Raw genomic sequence first — 26,100 nt, 5'->3', positions numbered from 1 at the left:
AACAATGGCATAATCTCCAACTGTCCTGATTTTCCAGAGACAGTCTCAGAATTATGAAAGCCAACCCGGCTTCTGATTTGATACTGGAATGTCTCTATTTCCCCTGCCAGCGCCTAGCTCATGGTGGAGGATGAGCCAACACTTGTCCTGAGTGCTGGCAGTGGTGGCAGTGCTGGCTGCAAGGAAGCACCCTGAAGCCTTTCCATGGCCTCCACTCTTGGCCTCCTCCCTCGGGCAGCTCGTAACCAAAGCCCATAACCAAAGATGTTGGCTATTAGTTGCACTGCAGAAGGCATGCTGGGGAGACCACACATTACAAGGAATGCAAAATAACTTTTGCTAGGCTTTAATAATAAAAACAAAAACTCCTTTTACATTAAATATATCAATAAGCATGCCCCATCCACCAACCCATTGTCGGAATCTCCGCTCTACAGAGCTACTCCTCCTGCGGTCGAGTCCTTCAGAATCGCCTCCGATGACAATTAACAACCTGAGCCTTTGATGAGGCTCCAAGCATGTTCCCTCGTTACACAGAGAATCAAAGCAGCAGAAGTGATGAGATTTATGAGCTACATCGTAAAGAGCATTTTATTTCTAACTATGCAGACAGAAAAGAAACATCCTCTCTCTGTGAAAGCAGAGAGCAACTGAAAAAAAAAGGAACAGGAAACAGTAACATCACATCCGTTTCCTGCGAGACTTCCAACAGCCTGGAAAGTCTGGAATGTAAACAGAGTCTTGTGACTCCAAGCAACTGCACAGTGGTACAAACAGAAACTAACACCCATTCCCCAGGGTACAGAGAGAGCTTTGTGCTACTCTTTATATACTATACCCAACAGCTTAATTAACATAACAGGACCTGCTATACTGCTTCACAGCTGTAAAACTAGGTCACATTATTTGCTCTGGCCCTTAAAGAAATGCACATCTTGTGGAACAATAATGAACCTTCAAATTTAAAGAGACCATTCAACAGGAGAGGCTGCTGCCACGGAGGACCAGTCCCGTGTGATGCGCCAGCTCTGAGAGGCAGGCAGAGGGCAGGGCTGCCCCAGGTGGGAAGAAAGTGGGAATGGAGAAGAGTTCAAGGATGGTCAGGGATGATGGGAGTTGTAGTTTGTGACATATTCCTCACCCCTGTCTTATAATATAAGCCAAAAGCAACCTAACAGACTCCTGTTGTTAGTTGGAAATTGGTGCAGATGTCATTATCGCATCGGAATCTGTGGGTTGCTGAGGAATTTGTGAGCAACTGCTAAAACACTCCATCTCCTGTGTTTTGCTAAATTCTCCCGTAAATGGTGTACAATTGTTTTGACATTTCAAACAGCATAAAGTTATGCTGGATAGTTCCTGGGTCTCTCTCTTTTTTTGTCCTATCTGTTTTTCCACATCCATTTACATTTTTTAAAGGATAATTCCCTAGGATTTGAAATTATTTCCGAATGCAGGAGGTGAGGGGGATAAAAAAAGAGAGAGTTATCTTCTTCTAGCAGGAGAGGGTGCCAAGACCCCGCCATCGGAATGAGACTAGGTTACAGCAGGTGGAGAAGCACAAAGGAGAGGAAAGGAGAGCAGCAACACAAGAGGTTGACTGGCTTCTTGACGTTTGAATTATAGCAATTATCCTCCCACGCTATTATCACTCTGCAGCTCAGTCCTGCCACCCTTATTCACATAATTCCAAAACGAAGGTGGCTCTGAGCGGTGGATTCCCCCACCCCTTGCTTGGCTGAGAAATCCAGGATTAGAATCTCCCTATGTTTTGGGGCCCCTACAGAGGATGAAAGTGGTTTTTCTGTGTGATATAATTGGATTTGTAGGAACAGCATGCGGCTGGGAGCACTTGGGGGCAGAGATTCTTTCACATACTCCATTGGATGGGTGAATGCTGGATTTGAGGGGAGTCCAGGCAAAGGACCTTTCCTACCTAATGAGATCTACTGGACTTAAATCACAGGGGTGGGTGGGTAGAGAGTTTTGCTTTTGGTCATGTTCTTTTTTTCCCAGTCTTCAGGACCTAACAAAAAAAGTCATTAGCATGTTGTCTGAATATGCACATTTTTTTTCTAAGCAATTTTTCCTAACATACACATTTTGGGGGCAAGTATTATTCTTTAACATGATACATTTTTGTTTGTTATTTTCATGAATATATGCAAATTTTTTTTGTATGCACTTCCCCCCAATAAATGCATTTCTGCACACTTTTTCTTGGTCCGCCGCAAAATTCAGAGAAGTGCAAATTTCAAAGGCTGACTGTGTTTCAGCTCATTGTCTTTTGGAACGTGTGAATTACATAGGTAGGTTCACATTGACATGCAAATCAAACTGCATTTCTCTCCCTGCCCTAGTGACAATCCAAACAGCACCAGGTAGCCGGAGAGACTACCATTTCAATTCTCCCAAATTCTCTTGCATTGCATTGTGGGAAATTTAAATGGGAGCTAGACCTGATTGGTGGATAGGATTATCGAAAATGAAACCCCCACCTCCACATGCCAGTATAGAGACTCCAGCCCAGAGTCATCCTTGAGACCTAAAGTATTCTGAGTTGAAATTCAAATTCAAATGTTATTGCAAAAAATATATGCACCAGACTCACAGTTCAGCTAACAAAATACAAGTAAAGCCTATTTTTTGACTATGTTAAGAAATCTCATAGATTCATATCAACACACATTGACTGCAGTGTCTGTGTGTTTTGGCTCAAGTCACAGAGCGGGGAAAAGACAAGGTAGAGACTAAAATAATGAATGTGAATGGTTAACATCATCACTTCAACAGTCAATCAATGAGACAGAAGCTAAAACGAATACACGTTTCAGCAGTAAGGCAGTTCAGATTAGACATCAATGATGATGGTAGCTAAATAAATTGTATCAAAAACAATGTTGTGAAAAGTGATGAAAGTTGAACCCAACAGATCAGGGTCCCGGCAAATCTTATGTTTGTAGTCTTTCATGTTTTAATGTCTGTCCTGTGAGCTTCAGATGAAGGGCAGTACAGTGGTACCTCGGTTTAAGAACAGCTCTGTTTACAAACTATTCGGTATAACAACTCTGCAAAACTGTAAGTAGTGTTCCGGTTAGCAAACTTTACCTCGGTCTAAGAACGGAATCCGAATGGTGGAAGGGCACTGGTGGTGGGAGGCCTCATTAGGGAATGCGCCTCAGTTTAAGAATGGCTTCGGTTTAAGAACGGGCCTCCTGAATGAATTAAGTTCATAAACCAAGGTACCACTGTATGCAAATTTAATTAATAAATATAAAATGATTTTCTAGATCCATTTCAATTGGGTTTTGGCCAGGTTTTGGCACAGAAACTGATTTGGTTTACCTCTGTTGGGAGAGAGACAGGGAAATGTCTGAATTCTCCCCGACCTCTTGGCAACTTTTGTAACCATCAACCAAGGTATCCTTCTGGAACGGCTGAGTTAGGAGTGAGTGGCTCCACTTTGCAGTGGTTTTGGTCCTACTTGGACAATCGTTTACAGAGAGTGATGCTTGGGGAGTGCTTTTCAGCCCTGTGGAGCCTTCCATGTGGGGTTCCTCGGTGTTCAATTTCATCCCCTTTCCTATTTAACATCTACATGAAACCACTGAATAGGGTCATCCGGAATACATTGTCAGCAATATGCCAATGACACACAGCTCTACTTCTCTTTTACATCTGCAGGTGTGGCAGTGGAAGTGCCTCAGTAATGGACTGGATGACAGCCAATAACCAATGGCCTTTTAAACTGTGTGTTGTGGTGGTGGTGCGGAGGAGTTATTGTTTTAGTCTGTTAATATTATATATATTTTTGTGATTTTATATTGCAAACCACCCTGTGATCTTCGGGTGAAGGGCAGTATAGAAATTTAATAAAATTAATGATGATGATAGATAGATAGATGATAGATAGATAGATAGATAGATAGAAAATAATACCAGTTGCTGGCAACTACAGGAGGGGACAGTTGCTCTTGTGCTCATCTTCTGCTCGCTGGTTTTCCCCAGGCATCTGGGACGCAGGCATCTAAACCACTGAGCCTCTTGGGTTTGCCGATCAGAAGGTTGGTGGTTCAAATCCCCACGATGGGGTGAGCTCCCGTTGCTCTGTCCCAGCTCCTGCCAACCTAGCAGTTTGAAAGCACGCCAGTGCAAGTAGATAAATAGGTACAGCTGTGGCAGGAAGGTAAATGGTATTTCCATGCGCTCTGGCTTCCGTCACGGTGTCCCGTTGCACCAGAAACAGTTTAGTCATGCTGCCCACATGATGTGGAATGCTGTCTGTGGACGAATGCCGGCTCCCTCAGCCTGAAAGCGAGATGAGCTTCACAACCCCAGAGTCGCCTTTGACTTGACCATCTAGGGGTGAAGTGAAGGACATGAGGCAGGAGTTGATGGGAGCTGCACACAGGTGAGCTGCAAGCAAGCTGCCGGCCAGCTCTGTGGAGGCTCCTTTTATTGACACAATATGCAAACCCAGGCAGATACATTGGGGCTGTGACCTTTACACTTCTTCCAGTCCCGAGATCGTGGGGTGGTACAACATTATTTTGGCATCTGTTTCCATCGTGTCATTTTACCTGGTTGGCCGCTGTGAGAACAGGATGCTGGACGAGATAGGCCATCTTGGCTCTTCTTGTGTGGGTGAGTTCAGGTGTGGCCTTGGAGCTCTTCACAGCAGCTCCCTCATGCCTTCCGGCTACTGACAAGGGCAAGCAAATGGCCAGTAGCAGTCACAGGGAAAGTTGTGTGTGGTGCCTCCACTACGATGCAGGAAGACCAACAGTGATGGCTGAAGCCCAGCACCAGGTGGAGACCCTTCTGGCACCTGAGACTTCCAGCACTTGCCTGTTTGCTATGTGCTGCCTCTGAGCCTGCTAGGATGGAAGTGGTTTTTGTGCAGAAGGGACCAGGAAATAAATTATATGACAGCAGGAACCAAAGGGCAAACTCTTTGCAGCTCGGCCACTTTACCCACTCTTTTCCTCCTTTTACTGTAGTCTTCGTTACTCATGTGAAGACTTGGGCAATTTTCAGCACCATTTATCAAAAAAAGGGGTGGGGGTGGGGAAAACTGCTGCTGAGTTGGTTTTTTTTTGGTATTGTTAATGGGAATTGCACAGATAATGCTCCACTGGAAATTTACTTCTCGAGTGCGATTTCAATTTAGCAGGTGGACCGAGGCTACAATCAGTGGCAACAGAGTTTCCTTCCTCCAGGAAAATTTGGAGGTCATCACTCGAGTCTTTGGTGTTGAATATATGATTGCATTATGTTCCCCAACAACAACAAAAGTGGAAAATAGGTTAGGAAATTGCAGGGTAAAGGAGCTAATGCATAACCCATTATAATGCTCGACTGCTGTACAGCCGAATGCCTCCTGTTTAATTATGAGGTGGTGAAATCAGCACAGTGTAGTGACATTAATCACTGAAGTAGTGGAGCATTTTTACTTGAAAAAGAGAAATTCTTCTTACGGGTAGATTAACCTTCACCTCCACGTCCTCCTTCAAATTCAGAACAATCTATGGCAGGGTTGGGGAGCGCTGGGGTCTTCTAGATGTTGCTGGACTACAACTCCCAGAATCCCTGATTATTGGCCATGCTGACTTGGGATGATGGGAGCAAAAGTCCAACAATATCTGGAGCACTACAGTTTCCCCATCATCACCCTCTGGGTTAACAGAGGAAGAGACTGCTAACCTTTGGTCTGGGTTCTTGTTTCAGCCGGACTACAGAACCTGTGTAGTGTAATGGTTAGAGTGTTGGACTATGACCTGGGAGAGCAGGGTTTGAATCCTCACTCAGCCATGAAGCTCACTGGGTGACTTTGGGCCAGTCAACGTCTCTTAGCCTAGCGTACCTCACAGGGCTGTTGTGAGGATGAAATGGGGAGGAGGAGAACCATGTGACCACCTTGAGATCCTCAGGGGAATAAAAAGGCATGTAATAAATAAATAATAAATAAAACAAAACTCGCCAGGGAGTTTTGGACAGGTAGCAGGTTTTACGGCACTACCGAGCCTCTTAAGCATGTCTACTCAGAAGCTGACCTCATGGAGTTCAACGGGCTTTACTGCCCAATAAGTATATTTTGAATTGCAACCTGAAATTGTTTTCACATCATTTTTTTAAAAAGAAAATTAAACTGCTTTGAGCTACTGCTTTGTGCTGCACGCAAGTGCCATCGTTGAGAGATGCAGCACAGAAGGAAAATGGGCACACAGGACTGTAAGATTTTATTGTTTTCGGTCAATGACAATGTAGGGTTTACAAAACGATGTGAGGAAAATCCAGCAGAAGCCTCACATGCCTGTAGCTTCCCACTCTGCAACATGAGAATATATCTATGTTTAGATCTGAAGGCCTACTACACATGTTAAGACTATAGGTTGGCTGTTGCACTTGAGAGAGCAGCTTCACATCAACCTAGCCACCCTCTAAAATCTTTCTTGGAAACCATACTATCCGTCCAACTGTTGGCATGCGGATTTTCTTCTCCTTTCGAGGGGATTGCATGCTGGCAGTGGGTGGAGACAGAGGCAATGATGGACAGAGCGAGAGACGAACGTGTCATGGATTAACTGATGTGGAATAAATCTGCTCCTATTTTCACCATGGCTACCTCAGATTAGAATTCTTAATCCCAGGCAAGTCTACTCAGAAGCAAGCCCCACTGGGTGTGATGGGGTTACTTGCAGATGTGTATTTAACAGACCACTAGAGTTCTGGAAAGTAAGTGGCAGTAATTCCTTTCTGACTTTAGGGTGCAACACACACATACACACGAAGCCTATCTGTTTGTTCTTGGGCAGCTGTGGAAAAATTACATCATGTCCTCAAGCCGCTTAACCAGCAGAATTTTTTCAGCCCTTTTCAGTTGCTTTGAGATAGAAAGAGGGAATTCATAAAAAAGGAGGAAAAGAATGGGAAGGAAGGAACTCTGATGAGGGACGCTGGGCAGGGCCTTCTTGGTTGCTGCACCCAGACTGGGGAATGGCCTTGACTCATTCTTTGTTGATATTCCAATGCTTAGCAAAGCCCATTCCTTTCAAAGGTCTCTTCTCTTATCAGTTTAGTTATCTCCCTCCACCCTTGTTTGCTGTGGGCCAAACTGCTTGCTTGCTGGTTATTTCTGCTCCTGCATTTCTGATTTCACTGCTGCTCTTCGTGTTTTGTTTTACGAGACTCTTTTTATTGTATTGATTGATTGTTTTACATTTTTGTCGCTGTTGTTGTGCCATGCCTTGAGGGCCCTTTTCTTGAGAGGAGAAAGGCTAGCCTATATGTTTTCATTATATGAATAAATCGCATAAACATAAATGCACATGGCATTTTTAGTATTTCTTAGAGGGAGAAATGGCAGGCCCCCGACCCCCAAGGTGATTAGAATCTAAATCTGACCGTGTGGAAGGCAAGAGAAGGAGAGTCTGAGTCCAGGGTCGCAGGAGATGGATGTGAGTCCATGTAGCTACATTCTGGCTCCGTTCAGGACTGTAAAACCACACAATGGAGATCATGTGAGGAGCAGGGGAGAGGAATGAGCCAGTTCACCCCACCCTCTCCATTGCATCTTTGCCTAGCTGCAGGTTCTAAATTGCAGAGTGGTAATTGTGGGTTATCTGGTGGTTAAGTTTTAAAAGAATAAAATGACGATTTCCTGTGTTAGTAGAAGGCAGGAGCTCTGTATTTTGAAGCTATAGATTAAGAACAGAATCCAGTGAGACAGCAGATTTGCCTTGCTCCATCTGGATGCCTAGATCTAGGTTTAGGGCAAATATTATCTTGATAAGAGAGCCACAGCCAATATTTAAAATCACAAAACATGCAGCAAAGTAAAGTGTGGAAATATAGGCCTGTTAGACCTGTAAAATATCCCCTTTTAAGTTTCTTTCCAAAGCTTCCCCTTTCTTCCCCTTTAGCACAGAAAGGTCCGCATAGCTTGGTAAGCTGGGGAAAAAAAGTTTTTACTTACAGACTTGTTAAGGTTCATGTGCTTTTCCATACAGCAGTCAGAAAACATAGGCGGTGAAACTTAGTTTACAAAAGTTGGCAAAGTGTTCCTTAATTATTGATCTAGAGACACAAAAATGGCTTGTAAGCCATGGACAAAATCTGAACCCTGGTGTAGTCAGGTCCAGACCTCCATTATACATGGAGTTTGGATGGTAGACTGTTTCCAAATTATTTGTATAGAAACACAAATGGGGCTTTGCTAAAGCCATGAGGCTTTTCTGGGCTTGGAGCAATCACTCCAGACGTCCTTCCTGTTAAGTATAGTGCTTTGATTTACTGAAATTGGGAATGCTTAAATGCATTACTGTATAATTCTGAGATGTTTCCCAGTAACTTTCATGTGATTGGTTAACTCTGGTCACACAGGAGCTATCTTATTACATTCTCCATTTTGTTTTGGGTGAGAGTGTCTTGACTGTAATGGCTGCCATCTCCACAAACACTGAAAAAGGAAGTGTTAGATAACTCTCTCTCTAAACACAATAGAGGAGAGGAATACTAATGTTTCTGTGTGAATGTATGTGATAGAAAGAAGTACAGAAGTTGATGTTCTCCCAAAGAAGCAGTAAGGAGAAGTCTACTGGAAGGAGAAAGCATACCCTCCAACATTTCTCTGATGAAAATAGGGATGTCCAGCACTATTTTTCTAGAAAAAGAGGTGCTGGAACTCACCATGAACACCTGCCTCAGAATGGCAATGGTGCCGACCTGAGAGGTACTGGAACTGAGTTTCAGTTGGAAAAAAGTATTGGGAATGTCCTGTTCCACCTCCTCCAACATTTTCCCAGTGAAAACAGGGACATCCTAAGGAAAAGTGGGACATTCTGGGATCAGATCAGAAACTGGGACGGCTTCTGTCAATCTGGGACTATCCCTGGAAAATAGGGACACTTGGAGGGTCTGAGAAAGTAGAAACTTCTTGGAACGAACTGCCTGGCCTAGTTGGGTCATATAGAGAAGGCTGAGTGCAAGTCCTGGAAAGAGAGGAAGACAGAGTTTGTTTGAATGTTTGGGGAAGAAGCTGCAATCTTCAACTAAGAGGAACTAAGCACATTCTTGGATAAGCATGTGAATGTAAATTCTTTGAATATTCTCTTCTTTAGCTATATGTTCTGCAAGTACAGTCGTACCTTGGAAGTTGAAAGGAATCCGTTCCGGAAGTCTATTCGACTTCTGAAATGTTCAGAAACCGAAGTTCGGCTTCTGATTGGCTGCAGGAAGCTCCTGCAGCCAATCAGAAGCCGCAGAAGCAGCACCGGAGTTTGGCTTCCGAAAATTGTTCGAAAACCAGAACACTCACTTCTGGGTTTTGATCGTTTAGGAGCCGATTTGTTCGGGAGCCAAGGGGTTTGATATCCAAGATATGACTGTAAAATTTTTTGGAATATTTTAACAAGCGTTTGGACATTGTTTTAATTTCAAGAAAAGAGTCAGTATTGTGTCAGAACTCCGTTCGACAGAGCTGATAAGGCTCATCTTCAGAATCGCCTCCCAACGATTAATTGATGACCTGATCCTTTGATAAGGCCTCAGGCAGGTTGTCCCAGCAGAGCATCAAAACAGCATGCGGAAGGATGAGATAGTATGAGCTACATTGCTATGCTTTATTTTCTAGCTATGCAGAGAGCAAAGAAATCTACATCCTCTTCCTGTGAGAGCAGAGAGCAACTGCACAAAGAGACAAAGGAACAAAGGAAACAGGAAACCACTAACGTCACATCCCGTCTCCTTTCCCATGAGACTGGGTCTCTGGAATGTAAACAGAGTCCCGTGACTCCACGCAGCTGCTCAGTAATAAGAACAGAAACTAACATATTGCACATGATACGTCTTCCTAGCTGCAATTCAGCTACTCTGCCAACATGGTTCTCCCCCTTCTCGTTTAATTGGGAAGGAGGTGTGAGGGCTCTGGCAGGATCCTGCCAACTTCCAGTAGCCTAGTTAGCACTTGCCCAGTTTGGGGAAGGGACTGGGGGGCTCTAGGGCTCTGCCAGAGCCCTCATGCCTCCTTTTCAAAGCTTTGGGAAGACAGTGCAAGAGTTGAGGGCAGGGGGTAGGCATCAGTTTACTGAGGTCTGCCTCTGCTGACTGGCAGTGGCTCTCCAGGGTTTTGGACAGAATTAATTTCCAGCCCTCCCTGCAGATTCCTGAGACTGGGATGTTCTGCATACCAAGCAGATGTCCCGACATCACTTTCCAAATTGTTTGAAAGACTGAAAGCTCAGTAGTAGAGTAGCGGATGTTGACAGTCACCCAAAAGCCATTGCCAACGTTTGCCAGTGTGTGTCTGGAAAAGGGGGAAAATATATACATGCAACATTTGTGACATTCGTCTGAGGTTGTTAACAATCGCTGAATTCAGGATATTTATGGCAACACATATATCGATCGGCATTACAAGGGGTTTGCAATATTCCATCAAGGTGAAATAATTCAAGCAGAAAGAGCAGGCAGCGCTACAAGCCAAGGGTGTGATTGTGTGTATGCAGCACGCTATTGCTGTAATGCGAAAATTATTCAAGTCAGGAACAGCCTTGTGCTGAGTCTTTTGAAATGAAACCTCTGGGACGCTAAAAGGGCTAAAGGGCGACGGTTAGTTGTACTATGGCATCAATCAGTGGCTTTGCATTGCAGTTTTCTCACTTGTGAGATTGAAATAATAATAAAAAGGACCTTTATCTCGTTTTCCAGGTCGGTGGCTATGCTGGATGTCCAGCAGGTGGTGCTCCTTACCTTGAAGATGCAAATCTCTTTTTCATTACAGGAAACCAAGGTGGTTTGTCTCAACTCTTGCAAAATCAACAGCTCCAAATAGGTAAATCATAAAAGCGCGGATCAATTTAATTAGTGTCCTGTCAACATGGGCAGACACCCTTCTTGATCTATGCCCATATTCTGGGATCTGACATGTTTTCCATAGTTATTCAAAGGTGTGGATTGCTAGGAACCTGAGCATCTGCCTGTCCTCCTTCTGATCTCTTAACTTGCAAAGCTAGTGGCTATGAGCAGTCAAGGCCAGTTTGCAGGCCCTTTTCCTTTTATATATGAACAGTCCTGACATGTGTCTGCTTGCTTACAATGGGGATAAAAAGGTAAAGGTAAAGGGACCCCTGACCATTAGGTCCAGTCGTGGCCGACTCTGGGGTTGCGGCGCTCATCTTGCTTTATTGGCTGAGGGAGCCGGCGTACAGCTTCCGGGTCATGACTAAGCAGCTTCTGGCGAACCAGAGCAGTGCACGGAAACTCTGTTTACCTTCCCGCCAGAGTGGTACCAATTTATCTACTTGCACTTTGATGTGCTTTTGAACTGCTAGGTTGGCAGGAGCTGGGACCGAACAACTGGAGCTCACCCCGTCGCGGGGATTCAAACCGCTGACCTTTTGATCGGCAAGTCCTAGGCTCTGTTGTTTAACCCACAGCGCCACCTGTGTCCCCCTACAATGGGGATGGGGAACCACAATTCGAATACAGCTCTCTATCAGGCTCTCAGGACTCTCCCCAGGCTACACCCTTTACCTACACTGCTCTGTGCCTTCTCTAAATGGCTCCTATGTCCATGGCTTGAAGCATTATGTTACTGAAGTCCAGTTGTCGGGGAGCACAAGTGCTGTTCTCATGTCATGCTTACAAGCTTCCACAGACATCTGGCTGGCTACAGTAAGAAATTGGAATAGAGGGGCCTTTGGCCTGATCCAGCTTACAGTCTTATGTTCTTAAACTGACAGTATTATATTTGTGGAGTGAAAGGGGAGAGGATGGTCAGTCTTCCCGGATCCCTTGCTTCCCCACAAATTATCCATCCAAAAGTGTGACTTTGACACCTGATATTTCTTCTCAGCCAACACCTCATTCTGTGGCACTGGGGACCAGGACTCACAAAGAGCAGGTGAGGTGGTCAACTTGTTTGCAGGATAACAACAACAACAAGATCACAAGATCTCAGCACAGTTCACAAGAAAAAAGAAAATAAGAATGTACCACTTCACATTGCAGGGGGAGGTGTATTTGCAGACTGTATCATTTGAGACTGGGTGTGTGTGTTTGGGGGGACAACAGGACTGAAAGTTTCTACACTGGGGGGAGATCTATTATATATGTGGCATGTCAGAGAAAAGCAATGACAAACCTAGACAGCATCTTAAAAAGCAGAGACATCACTTTGCCAACAAAGGCCCGTATAGTGAAAGCTATGGTTTTCCCAGTAGTGATGTATGGAAGTGAGAGCTGGACCATCAAGAAGGCTGATTGCCGAATAACTGATGCTTTTGAATTATGGTGCTGGAGGAGACTCTTGAGAGTCCCATGGACTGCAAGAAGATCAAACCTAGCCATTCTTAAGGAAATCAGCCCTGAGTGCTCACTGGAAGGACAGATCCTGAAGCTGAGGCTCCAATACTTTGGCCACCTCATGAGAAGACTCCCTGGAAAAGACCCTGATGTTGGGAAAGATGGAGGGCACAAGGAGAAGGGGACGACAGAGGACGAGATGGTTGGACAGTGTTCTCGAAGCTACCAGCATGAGTTTGACCAAGCTGTGGGAGGCAGTGGAAGACAGGAGTGCCTGGTGTGCTCTGGTCCATGGGGTCACGAAGAGTCGGACATGACTAAACGACTAAACAACAACAAGAATCCTTCTCATGGATATCTATTTTCTATGTGCAGAGAAATTTTCTTTTTGACATGGAAGAACATTCAGTCATGATGTAACCTTCCCCCTCCATCCATGGTCCACAATCAGGTCTTCTCTATATATTCCAGACTCCGCTGCTACTTTGATCACTATAGGACTGCTTGGGTCCTTATGTTCTTCAGGACCACCTGAGTCCTTATATCTCAGATAATCTGGAAGAGCTCTGCTAGCTGCCCACCCCACCCCCCCATGTTACAGAGACCCATCTGGTGTACTCTGGAACTTGGGCATGTAGTGTTTCTGGTCCCATGTTGTTCCAGCAGAGATGTAACAGACACCCTCACATTGGGCTTTCATGCATCTCTTGGAGATCTTTTTATGCTGACAGCGCTATGCAGTATTCTTGTTTTTAATGTTGGTTTTTGTACTTTTAAAAAGGTGCTGTATATTTCACTGCATTGTTGTATGCTGTCCTGATAGACTGGCAGTCTATACATAAATAAACAGTGAATGTTTGGTGGCTAGGATGTTTGGCAACCAGAGCTCCCCATCACACTCCCTCTCTTCCTCCCGCAACACAAATTCTAATCCATCCTTGGTTACTGAAAAGCTATGGTGGGATATGGGTTTATTTTCCTCACCACTAGGTGTTGTTGAATATCACAGAAACATAGAATTGTCGACTTGGAAGGGACCTCCAGGATCATCTGTTAAGTCCAACCACCTGAAATGCACGTGGTCATTCTTGATCATTGACCATGCTGCATGCATTGTAGTCCAAAAACTCCTTGAGGGCACCTGGTTGGAGATGTCTGGTCTACAGAAATAATTTCTCTCCCCTTTTATCTTTTTTTTTTTTTAAATCCCCCTCTAAACAAACAAACAAAAGCACATGATTGTTGTAGAATTTTGAATGGAATCTGCCTGTCAAAATAATGAAAGTGAGAAAGCCTTTTTTTAAAAAAACCCAGAGAGGTATATCATAATAATCGGAGCGTTATAGATGTCCCCTGTGCCTAAAGTGCTTTATCACAGCAATAAGTGCAGAAACATCAGCCGGAATGGCAGCCTACGTTGCTTCTCAAATCGCTCCATATACAACGATGCTGTTATAATACTGGGCAGGAAATCGCACCTCTGGCAAATCATAAATTCTCTCCAGGAGCCTTTCAGTTTTGTTACTCCCAATCTTTCAGGTTCTTTGTTGCTTTAAATGTTGCCCTTGGAAAAAATAATACATTTCAGGGGAGGCGGCAGGGTTCTTTTCTAGACATGTAGAGTCCTGTAATCGCCAGGGCTGCATGTGTTCTATGCATCTGCGGAGACCTTTCGTTGCATTCTAATGTGTGTGTGTGTTTGAGTTATTTAGGGATGGAGCAATCGGTCATTTTTTGTTTCTTTCTGTTTGTTTCTCTTCTTATTTCCTGAGGTTTCTTTTTGGGGTGGTGGTGGTGTGGGATACAAGGAACCACCAACTGTATTATAAACACCCAAAGTCAAGGCACTACCAACTTAAGTTCAGTTCTCCATCGCTTCACATCACTTTGCGATTTCTTCCCCCCATGAAAATATGGAAGCTTTTTAGTGCATATTTCTCCCAACGTGCACATTTTTTTAATGCTATTTCCCCTGATATACGTGTTTGCAAGCACTTTCCCCCTTGTTGTTGGCACCCATCTGTCTCAAGAGACAAGGTAGTGTGCCTCTGGGGGGTGAAGTCAAACAGAGACTGGTAACTTGCAACTGCTGCTTCCCATGTTGTTTTTGCTGCGCTAGCAGCACCTGGGCAGCATGCATGGCGGTCCTGGGCTGCCCAGACAACAAGACCCCCCTCTTGACCTCACTGGTCCAAAGGAAAGCAAAGCAATATGTTTGGCACCAGCTTGGCTGCAGGAGTTGCTGGAAGGAGGCGTACAAGACTCCATCCAACTATCTTCGGGATTATTCCACAAGGGAGCAAAGGTTTAGGACCAGAGTTTTCCTTCTCCTACATGGACTATCTTCCCAAGTTGTCAAACCCTGTCTGCCCCTCACTTCCTTTTATGGCACATGCAGAAACTTCCTCCTTGACCGCTGGACCCGCTTTCCCCCTAATATGATGATGATGATGATGATGATAATTTTTTATTTATACCCTGCCCTCCCCGGCGAGAGCCAGGCTCAGGGTGGCTAACACCAGTAAAATTACAACAAAACATAATGGGGGGAAAAACAAACAAACAAACAAACAAACAAACAAACAAACAAACAAACACCAGTTTATTAAAATACGGGTTAAAATACAGTTTAAAATGCAGCCTCATTTTAAGAGTAGCCCATAAATCAAAACCATAAGGGGAGGGAAACATAAGGGTCAGACTGAGTCCAAACCAAAGGCCAGGCGGAACAGCTCTGTCTTGCAGGCCCTGCGGAAAGATGTCAAGTCCCGCAGGGCCCTAGTCTCTTGTGACAGAGCGTTCCACCAAGTCGGGGCCAGTACTGAAAAGGCCCTGGCCCTAGCTGAGACCAATCTAGCCACCTTGTGACCTGGGACCTCCAAAGTGTCGTTATTTGTAGACCTTAAGGTCCTCCGCGGGGCATACCAGGAGAGGCGGTCCCATACATGGGCCCTAGGCTGCATAGGGCTTTAAAGGTCAAAACTGGCACTTTAAACCTGACCCTGTACTCCACCGGGAGCCAGTGCAGTTGGTAAAGCACTGGATAAATGTGGTCCCATGGCAAGGACCCCGTAAGGAGCCCCGCTGCGGCATTCTGCACCTGCTGGAGTTTCTGGGTAGCTTCAAGGGCAGCTCCGCGTAGAGCGAGTTACAATAATCAAGCCTGGAGGTGACTGTTGCATGAATCACTGTGGCCAGATCAGGGTGAGAAAGGCAGAGATACAGCGGAGATGTAAAAATGCCACCTTTGCTGTAGCTGCAACTTGCGCCCTCCATGAAAAGGGAGGCGTCGAAGGTTTCACATGCTATTTTCAGTAACATGCAATTTTTTATGCTCAATATGCACATAATTTTGTCAGAAAGACTGCATCACATTTAATTATGGGACTTGCTCCCATGGGAGGCAGCTTCTGGCCTCTGACTCAGGGGACTCCAATATCCAACTAAACCATTCCTCTATGCAAGGAGTTTTAGTTGTGCAGTGAAACTTCCCCAAGCTCTTCTCTTCTTGTTCACCCCATGTTTTATCTCTAAATCTGCTCGGGAGGGTTGGGGCCGCCTACAAAAATATTTAAGGCATGCCAGGGGAGGGGAGAGGCAGGAATTCCCATTGCACAGCTAAAATCCATTGCCCTAGTGGAACTGCTTTTTACCCCTGTGTTGTAGAGCTTTAAAAAATTGCTGTTCATCTCAGAAATGGGATTGAATGAGTCAAGGGCAGTGACTGGTTTTCCTTCTACAGAATGGAATGGGAACAAACTGCCCCTCCCTCATTTTGCTATGATATAAAGGTAAAGGGACCCCTGACCATTAGGTCCAGTTGTGGCCGACTCTGGGGTTGCGCGCTCATCTCGCTTTATTGGCCGAGGGAGCCGGCGTACAGCTTCCGGGTCATGTTGCCAGCATGACTAAGCCGCTTCTGGTGAACAAGAGCAGCGCACGGAAACGCCGTTTACCTTCCCGCCAGAGTGGTACCTATTTATCTACTTGCACTTTGATGTGCTTTCGAACAGCTAGGTTGGCAGGAGCAGGGACCGAGCAACGGGAGCTCACCCTATCACGGGGATTTGAACCACCGACCTTCTGATTGGCAAGCCCTAGGCTCTGTGGTTTAACCCACAGCGCCGCTCGCGTGGAGCTCTTATGTTCTGATGTTACATTTGATGTGGGACTTCTTGAGGGACAGAAAGTTGGGGATGCAGGACATTGCCTTACTCTGAGTGGATGTGGAACATGAGGGAATTATGTGCAATGGATGCGCCTCCACCTCCCCACCCCCACTCCACAAAACCTCTGCCAGCTTGTGCCGCCATAAAATGCTCAGCCACCTTAGGAATCCAAAGTCTTCAAAACTTTGGAACAAACGGGGGCCGTGTTATTTTATTTCCTTGCATTCTAGATGAGAGGAAAGTAATTTTTAAAATCTGAACGTAGCATGGGGTGGGCGCTCTCGTGATACAGCTCACTGAGGCATAAAGTGCTCAGCCTTGGCAGGGGGAGATCCTGCGCTTGGCCGATGGTGTGTCCTTGTGCAGAAATAGAATTTGAGGTTTATGCTGCGGTTGTAAATAAACAGGCCTCCTAAATGGGACCGTAAAAAGGAGCAAAAGCATTATTGCCCAGAAAGAATAAGGATATGGAAATGGAGCAATAAGATATCTCTTTATATATGTACACACAGATAAGTAAATTCAGGATATACTTACGGCCAGTTTTTAGTGGTGCGGAAAGCACTTGTGCATTTATCTACTTGTGCTGGATAATTTATAATTCTCAGTTGCATTTCTGTTTATGTGTTTTTGCTTGAAGTGCCTTTTCTTTCTTTTATCTTACATCTCTCTTTCCACATCGGAACACAGGAACTCGCCTTGTAGTCAGAACATTGTTCCATCTAGCTTAATACAGTGGTACCTCGGGTTGCATACACTTCAGGTTACATACGCTTCAGGTTACAGACTATGCTAACCCAGAAATAGTGCTTCAGGTTAAGAACTTTGCTTCGGGATGAGAACAGAAATCGGGCTCCGGCGGCCCAGTGGCAGCAGGAGGTCCCATTAGCTAAACTGGTGCTTCAGGTTAAGAACAGTTTCGGGTTAAGTACAGACCTCCGGAACGAATTAAGTACTTAACCTGAGGTACCACTGTATTGTCTGCACTGACTAGCAGTGGCTGTCCAGGGTTACAGGCAGGATCTGTCCTGGCCCTTGCTGGACATGCAGTCTTAGTTTTAACATTGTAGGCATGGGCATTATTTTAGAAGGCTTTTATTGTGAGTGTATGCCATCCTGGTGGGGCGGGAAGCACTCGGCTTGCAAAGGCGGCTTAAAAATCATTGAGGCAAACAAGTAAAATGGTTTTAGGGGAAACATAAAACACAAAAGTCCCAACAAAGCCAGAATCCTGCTCCCACAGTGGCCTATGGGAAACTGGTGCCAACTCAGGGGGGCCCGGGCACCCACAAAACTTTTGCCGTGGGTACCAGCTTCCCTCCCTCCACTGCCCCACCAACTCACCACCTGGCCTTTGCTCCCCCCAGGCCTTCATAGCATTTTTTTGGGGGGGGAAAGCATGGTGTAAGAGTACAGCACCCAAAATAGCTGTTATGACCTCACATGAAAAAACAGGATGTCCCATTTTCCCCCAGGGCATTGGGGAGGTTCGCAATAACACAACAGCAGTGGAAGAGGAGGGTGACGCTCCCTCGGGTTTCCGTTTTTGTTCTGGTATGTGTTATATTCTGCTATGTTTGTGGTGTGCAAATGCAAGCACAAACCGCCCAGGTGTCCCTATTTTCCATGGACAGCCCAGGATTTTCAGCTGCTGTCCTAGTTTCTGATTTGATCCCAGAATGTCCTGCTTTTCCTTAGGACGTCCTTAAGAGAAATGTTGGAGGGTATAATAGGACGTCCCTAATTTTCACTGGAGGGTATGGAATAAGACGTCCCTGTTTTCATCAGACAAATGTTGGAGGGTATGGAATAGGATGTCCCTATTTTCATCAGAGGAATGTTGGAGGGTATGCAAGCATTTGCAAGCGTGTGGGGTGACCACATCCACCTTTGGCTGTATCCATTTTTTGGCCCTGCCAATCATTGCTATGGGGCCTCTGGAAGGTGCAATGTGAGAGATGCCTCAAAGGGTTTAGAGTAGATTACCAGGCATGTCCACCGTCCGTTTTGGGGGTTTAATCCAGCCCACCGGCCAGTTGGGGTTGGGGTAAAAGCCTTAAAAAACCTCAACAACTTCAATCCTCAAAAAAGGCAAACAACTTTGGTTGGCCCTCATGGCCCTTCATTTCATCAAATCTGGCCCTCTTTGAAAAAAGTTTGGACACCACTGGAACCTAATTTGCTGGGTGAATTTGTCAATTTCCAGTACTGATCCCTTTTACATGTGTTCACCCATATGTCTAGTCCATCCCATTTCAGCACCAATCTGTAATTACAAAATAATCCCGGCCGTCATTTGCATTTAAATGTGTACCTCAGACGATTTTGTCTCAAGATGTGTTCCTTAATGTATTTTCACTCAAAGCACAACTTTCAAAACAGATGCAGGCGATTTTATTTTTTGTAGCCAAGAGCTGTGGCAAAATGAGGGATCAATACAAAGTTGTTTCCATCCAAGGCCCTAGAAAGTAGGGGCACATCCTTGTCCGCACCCAAAGATTCACCTTGTTGGGACTGGATGAACATGGATCCAAAGTGTATCTGCACTGGACTGCATTCCCAGAAGTCTGCTTCTGCTTACAGATCTCACTTGCTAGATTGGGGTGGTTTTCTGTTAACTCTCTTCCTTTTCCTATTCTCTGAGACCAATTTGGGACCACTGGCCTATACTGGTCTTCTCAGCTGGATGGCCATTGATCCATAAAACGATATCACCAAGCTCAGAGGTGCATCACAGAAGAGATGTTAATTGGACACAGCAAAAGAGGGAGCCAGCAGATGGCCGAAGCCAACTTTAATGGAGAGATCCTGCAGCTATGAAGAATGAGCACTCACACTATACAGTGGTACCTCGCAAGACGAATGCCTCGCAAGACAAAAAACTCGCTAGACGAAAGGTTTTTCCGTTTTTGATTTGCCTCGCAAGACGAAATTTCCCTATGGGCTTGCTTCGCAAGACGAAAACGTCTCGCGGCTTTGTTTCCTTTGTCTAAAAACAAAGACATGTTTTGTTTATAAAGTTAATTTATTTTCCCTTCAATTTTTGAACTGCTCTTTACAGTATGTGTGACTTTAAAGAGCAGTTAATAAACTGTTGTTGTACCAAATTTGGCTTTGTTTCAACTTTTTTTGACCATAGGAACGCATTAATTGATTTTCAATGCATTCCTATGGGATTTCGTGATTCGCAAGACGAAAAATTCGCTAGACGACAAAAATTGCGGAACGAATTAATTTCGTCTTGCGGGGCACCACTGTATTGTGGGTGCCTTTTGCGGGATTGTGTGCGGTGCTACAGTTCCCAGGGAGCTTTCTAGTAGAAGGGGGCTGGCCTGCTTCTCTGTGTATTATTCAGAGGTTTACAGTCAGCCTCAGCTTTAAGTTTCGTTTCCTGGGAAATGGGGCCAGACCCATTATAAATAGGGGGAGGAGCCGGTATTAGCCAGGCAGTCAGCTCTGGAGATTCACCCTCCCTACCCTCCCTTTGTTAATGTTTCTTGTTTACAGGTTAACTTTTTCTTCCTGTTTAGCAGGCGCTGCTATGGTCTTTGACTGGTTGCTGTTGAAGGACTGGAAAGGAATTTTCCTGCATTGGCAGATTTTGTCTTCCCCGTAGCAATTCGTCACAACTTTGGCGGTTATGGCCTTGGGTGGAATCCTTTAGTCTTTTCTTCCCTATAATGGGGGTGGTGGTGAAGTGGTGACTCACTCCCCTGAGGTGGCGATTCCTGGGTCCCCTCTTAAAGGGGTTACATAAATGGGTGTCACTGGCCATACACTGAAAGGTTGTCAGTGAACTACCCTGAGTGCGGGGTTATGGGCTCAGCTGCCTGCCTACACTTACGTCTCAGTCCCCTGGCTGGGGGGCTGGGAGGGATACATGCCCAAGATCCAGTGGCGTAGCGTGGGTTGTCAGCACCCGGGGCAAGACAAGTAATTTGCGCCCCCTAACCTGTGGATTTTAGCACTCGAGTGCGAGCGCGCCCCCCCAGATGTTGCGCCCAGCCCCCCTGCACCCCCACGCTACGCCACTGGGGCTGGGGGCGAGCGAAGGAGCCAAGGACCCCCCCAAAGGCTCAGCAGGAATTTATTAAATTTATTATTTGCGGAGCCCCCGCGGGCCGAGGCAGCCGAAGCCCCCTCCCTTCGGGCGCCTCCCCGCCCCCTCCTCTCCTTGGGCTGTAGGTGGAGCTCCAGTTCCGGGCTTGGCGAGCGCCTCTCCTCCTCCCAGCCGGGTCCGGGGGCTTCCAGCCGTGCTCCGTCCTCACCCCCCCCGCGGCTGAGACTTGCGCTGAGAGCCGGAGCCAGCGGCACCCCCTTCTGCCGGGAGACCCTCGCCCGCCCGCCGGCTTCCTCTCGGAGGGTTTTGGGAGCGCAGGGCGCGGCGAGGCCCCTCGGAGCTCTCCTCCCTCCCAGTCGGCAGAAGCAGCCGCCGCCTGTGGCTGGGCCGAGGGGATGGCGTCGGCGTCGGGGTGCGGAGGCTGCCCGTGCCCAGCCAGGCGTCGGTGGTGGCGTCAGCGCTGCTGCAGCGGCTGCTCCTCCTGCGAGCAGTGAGTGGAGTGCAGACGCAGCGGCGGCGGGGCGCGCGCGCGCTAGGGTGCAAGGCTGGCGGCGGTGGTGGGGAGCCCGGCGGAGGAAGGAACTTGTCCCTTCCCTCTGGACTCGCGCCCCCCCAGATGTTGCGCCCGGTGCGGCCGGCACCCCTGGCACCCCCCACGCTACGCCACTGCCAAGATCTAAGCCAAGGTCTTCCTACATTCAGAAGTTTAATAAAGTTGTGGCCTTATTTTAATTTCATAATGTTGTCAGAGTCTTTATTTCCTTTCCCATGTTCCCTGGGGGCTGGGGCTGTTGCGCCTGATCACACAAATAAGGATGATTCAGAGTCTAGGGTTTGTTAATAGTTTTCAAACGGAAAGAAAATTTACGGGAGACTCAACTGTAGTCTTCAAATATTTGAGGGGCTCTCACACAAATGACAGAGTACAATGGTACCTCGGGTTACATACACTTCAGGTTACATATGCTTCAGGTTACAGACTCCGCTAACCCAGAAATAGTGCTTCAGGTTAAGAACGTTGCTTCAGGATGAGAACAGAAATTGTGCTCCAGCGGCATGGCGACAGCAGGAGGCCCCATTAGCTAAAGTGGTGCTTCAGGTTAAGAACAGTTTCAGGTTAAGAACATACCACCGGAACGAATTAAGTACTTAACCCAAGGTACCACTGTACACTTGTTGTTTGTTGTATAGGAGGGCAAGACTAGAACACAGGGAGTCAGAGCATTGATCTATCTAGCTCATATTTGTCTTCACTGACAATTTCAGGCAGGCGGTCTCTCCCAGGCCTACCTGGCGATGCTAGGGATTGAACCTGGAACCTTCTGCATGCAAAGCATATGCCACACCCCTGAGCTACGGCCCTTCTCAAACCAATGGGTGCAAACTGCAAGGAAGCAGAGTGCAGGTAAACATGATATGGAACATCCCAATGTCAAAAGATGCATGGAAGTAGAACCAACTGCCTCGGGAGGTGGTGGGTTCTACTTTCCTGGAGATGTTTAAAGAGGCTAGACTGATATCTCAGGGATGCTGCAGCTGTATCCTGCATTGCACATTCACCGATATTGAACTGGATGACCTGGCCCTTTGGAAGGACCCCAATCTGAAAGGGGCCAGTCCAGAGATGATGACCCAGCCCAGACAGCTGAAGGCAGCCCTGTTTAGGGAAGCTTTTAATGTTTAATGGGTTATTGTATTTTAGTGTTTTGTTGGAAGCTGCCCAGAGGGGCTGGGAAACCCAGCCAGATGGGCGGGGTATAGATAATAATAATAATAATAATAATAATAATAATAATAATAATAATAATAATAATAATATCTGGACCCCCAAGGCACCTTTCACAGCTTTCTACCCCCTTTTGGACAGAAACGACTCAGCCTCTGTACTCCATGCTCTGGGTAACCTCCAGACTGGATGGTCGCAATGAGCTCTATGTGTCTCAGCGATTTCTCTCCACCTCGACGAACCAGAAGCCTCCGTGAGGCGCATTGTGTGAGGCAGGTGGGCAGAGGGATGAAGGCAAACAACAGCATAACATGCATTGGGAGAGAGGAAGAGACATTAAAGGGGCAGGCTGAGCTGATAGCCTTTCTAGTTCTCTTCAGGAGGGGCCTTTCATGTGTGCACCTGCTGTGGCTGGCATGCCTTTGTTTCTGAGAAGCCTGCGCCAAGGAGGATTGGGCAGAAAGTTTACTCAGAATGTGTGAGCCACTGATGTCTCCGGAAAACAGAACACAAAGGGCTTTCTTTCCTCTCTCCTTTCTTTTCTCAGGTGGAGATAGTGATCTTTCCTTAGGCCATTAAAAACACATGATGCTTGCTACAAGGGATCCTTAAAATCTCACACAGAATTCTGCCCATAGCAAAATCTGCCTGACAGAAGAGTCATACAGCTCATTTGGGCTCCCTTGGGATGTGATGGAGCCCATCTGAAAGCAACTATGGCCACATTCAGACAGGTATTATATCACTTTAAACAGTCATGGCTTCTCAAAGGATTCTGGGAGCTGTAGTTTGTTAAGGGCGCTGAGAGTTGCTAGAAGGTCCCCGGTTCGTCTGACAGAGTTGCAATCCCAAGAGTGGTTTAACAATCAAACCCTCCTCACAGGAACACAATTTTGGTTTCTCTGTTTCTCAGCATTCCCATCTTAAATTCAGTTCCCCACATTTCTGCAGGAGTTTGCCGTTTAAATACTTGCAGAAATCCACCAAGAGTTTTGTGTAAATTTCTCCTAGAGAACAAGTTTTTGTATGCAGTTTTGAGTAATAAATGTCTTTTTGGAGGCAATTTCCCCTGATACATTGCATTTTTAACGCTACTTGAGAACTGCATCACACTATTTGGAGAAGTGAGAATTTTGAAGAATGGCTGTGTTTCACTTCAGCTATCGGTACGAGAACTGCGGATTATATTGGAAACAAAATAGAATTTCATCCCCAACCCCTCCTGGAGTTGCTGGGATTGAACCTGGCACCCGTTTTGCATGCAAAGCCTCTTGAGCTGACCAACGCAAGGTTTTAGCTGGCCTCTCCACTGCCTCTGTGGAGATCCATGAGTATCACCTGGCATGGAACTAAGACACAACCTTTAAGCTTCTTTCCTCCATACAGGCATTACGCTGCACCTCCCCCACACTGAAATAGATTTGCCAAATGAGATTTCTCCATTTCACACAAGTTGCCTCCGCCACATCTTGCGGAAAGCTAGAGCTGCAGCCTGTGTGGCTTTCATGAATGAGTGATGGCCAAGCCCCGTCGCTCTGAGAAAGTATTACTCACTCAAAGTATTTACGTTCCAGCTTGGACTGTCAGGAAGATGAACAGTGGGTTTAGTTGCTTGCCTGGCTTTTGTGTGTTCTCTCTCCCTCCCCAGTGATATTGTCTGTCTATCATCTATCTATCATCTATCTATCATCTATCTATCTATCTATCTATCTATCTATCTATCTATCTATCTATCATCTATCTATCTATCTATCTATCTATCTATCTATCATCTATCTATCATCTATCTATCATCTATCTATCATCTATCTATCATCTATCATTAGAATAAAATGCAAAATATATTGGATAATTACACAGCAGGCACCAAAACATGTCAGTTAACACGCTCCATCTTAGCAACATTTCTGTAGCTTGGAACAAAGACTGCCTTTAAGCCAAAGGCAGGATACATGTGCACCTCCAAAATGTTGTGGGGCACCAACTCCCACCAGTCCCAACTAGCATGACCAGTGGGGGTCAGACACGATGTGGGTTGTAGTCCTCCTTTTTCTTAGGATGTCCCATTTCATCAGATAAACGTTGGAGGGTATGGTGGGATGTCCCTATTTTCATCAGAGGGTATGGAGTTATGCGACCCCCCACCAAGCCAAGGAGATAAGTAACTATACATTCTTTAGAAGACGTCTGAAGGCAGCCCTGTTCAATGTTTTATTGTGTTTTCACATATGTTCAAAGCCGCCCGCAGTGGATGGGGCAACCCAGTCAGATGGGTGGGGTATGAATATTACAGTGGTACCTTGGGTTACAAACGCTTCAGGTTACAGACTCCGCTAACCCAGAAATAGTACCTCGGGTTAAGAACTTTGCTACAGGATGAGAACAGAAATTGTGCTCCGGCGGCGCGGCGGCAGCAGGAGGCCCCATTAGCTAAAGTGGTGCTTCAGGTTAAGAACAGTTTCAGGTTAAGAATGGACCTCCGGAACCAATTAAGTTCTTAACCTGAGATACTACTGTATTGTTATTGTTGTGATTGTTATTTTTCATCAGAGAAACGCTGGAGGGCATGCTCTACTGTTTCATGGGCAGCCCTGACCTCATTGCTGCTGCACTTCAGCGGTGGCCAAGGTCTGCTGCAAATATGCCAGCTGGGTGGATATTTGAGGCTGGGGGCTGATGTGTGGGGCCATGGACTTCAGCCCTAGCTGCCCTGCTTCTTTTGATAAATTCTACCAAGCTGCGGTGGCCTCCTAGGTAAAAGAACAAGATCCTTCTCTCTATCAGTAGGTGAGACCTTGATCAGCTACAGAGCAGTGCCTGTGAATGGCAGCTCACAGTGTGAACATCTGCCTCACCCTGTTGGGGAAGTTCTTCCTTTCAAGTCTCAGCAGTTCATGGCACACAAGTTGAACAAGGATGGCATTTGATCCTCTCTTGCTCTAGAAACACTAGTCCTCCCCTTGCTAAGTTTAATTCCGGCTGCCCCTGTTAAGCATCTCTGTGCCAATGGCCACACCTCTCTTTTGTCCTTTGGTGGGAAGGTCCCGCTCTTGCTAGGCAAAGTAGAAAAATCGCATACGAAGTGATAAAAGTCATTCCTATCTATCTAGTCACAGGAGCCAGAATGTCCCCCCATGGAGTGTAAAGGAAAGTCCACCCTTGGCAATTTAGCGAGTTGTAACAAGGCAGCATGAGATGGGATGAAAGAGCTGGGGAAACACTGGGTTGAATCTAGCTAAGTTTTACTCAGGGAAGACCTGCTGACATTAATGGACCTATGTTGGTTCATTACAATGCTTTCTTTTTTCTCTAAGAGCATCTGCTGAAAAGTTCCCTGATATTAATTAGAAAAATGGTATCGATTGCCAACGAGAGACATAATTTGACTTTCCCGTGACAATATCTATCTGTGCCTCTGTCTTTCTCTATCTGTCTTTGACTCTGTCTGTCTTGGCTCTCCCTCCTACCCGCTTTCTCATTCTAAGCCTGTCTTTTCCTTCAGAACCACTTTGCCAGGGCAATCTACAGGTATAAGAACACCTGAAAATTGAGAATCAGGGCCCTAGAGTCTCTTATGACAATGGCTAACTGGGCTTCGATCCCTCTTGAATTATACCGCTTAGTCAGTGGGACATTTTCCAGGGCAATACAGTGGTGCCTTGGGTTACATATGCTTCAGGTTACATACGCTTCAGGTTACAGACTCTGCTAACCCAGAAATAGTGCTTCAGGTTAAGAACTTTGCTTCAGGATGAGAACAGAAATCGTGCTCCGGCGGCGCGGCGGCAGCAGGAGGCCCCATTAGCTAAAGTGGTGCTTCAGGTTAAGAACAGTTTCAGGTT

At 46.1% G+C, this 26,100-nt stretch overlaps 1 long non-coding RNA gene across 1 annotated transcript; it reads left to right on the top strand.

Annotated features, from left to right (window-relative positions):
* The first annotated feature begins 766 nt into the window (after positions 1-766).
* Positions 767-12,017, top strand: LOC308588423. Its single transcript, XR_014008744.1, has 3 exons — positions 767-1,061; positions 10,708-10,831; positions 11,855-12,017. It is a non-coding gene; the product is annotated as an uncharacterized lncRNA (long non-coding RNA).
* The last annotated feature ends 14,083 nt before the right edge of the window (positions 12,018-26,100 follow it).

This window comes from Podarcis bocagei (assembly GCF_964188305.1).
Source record: "Podarcis bocagei genome assembly, chromosome: 5".
NCBI lineage: Eukaryota > Metazoa > Chordata > Lepidosauria > Squamata > Lacertidae > Podarcis > Podarcis bocagei.
The sequence above is the reverse complement of the archived record's forward strand: the minus strand, read 5'-3'. Positions and strand labels throughout refer to the sequence as shown.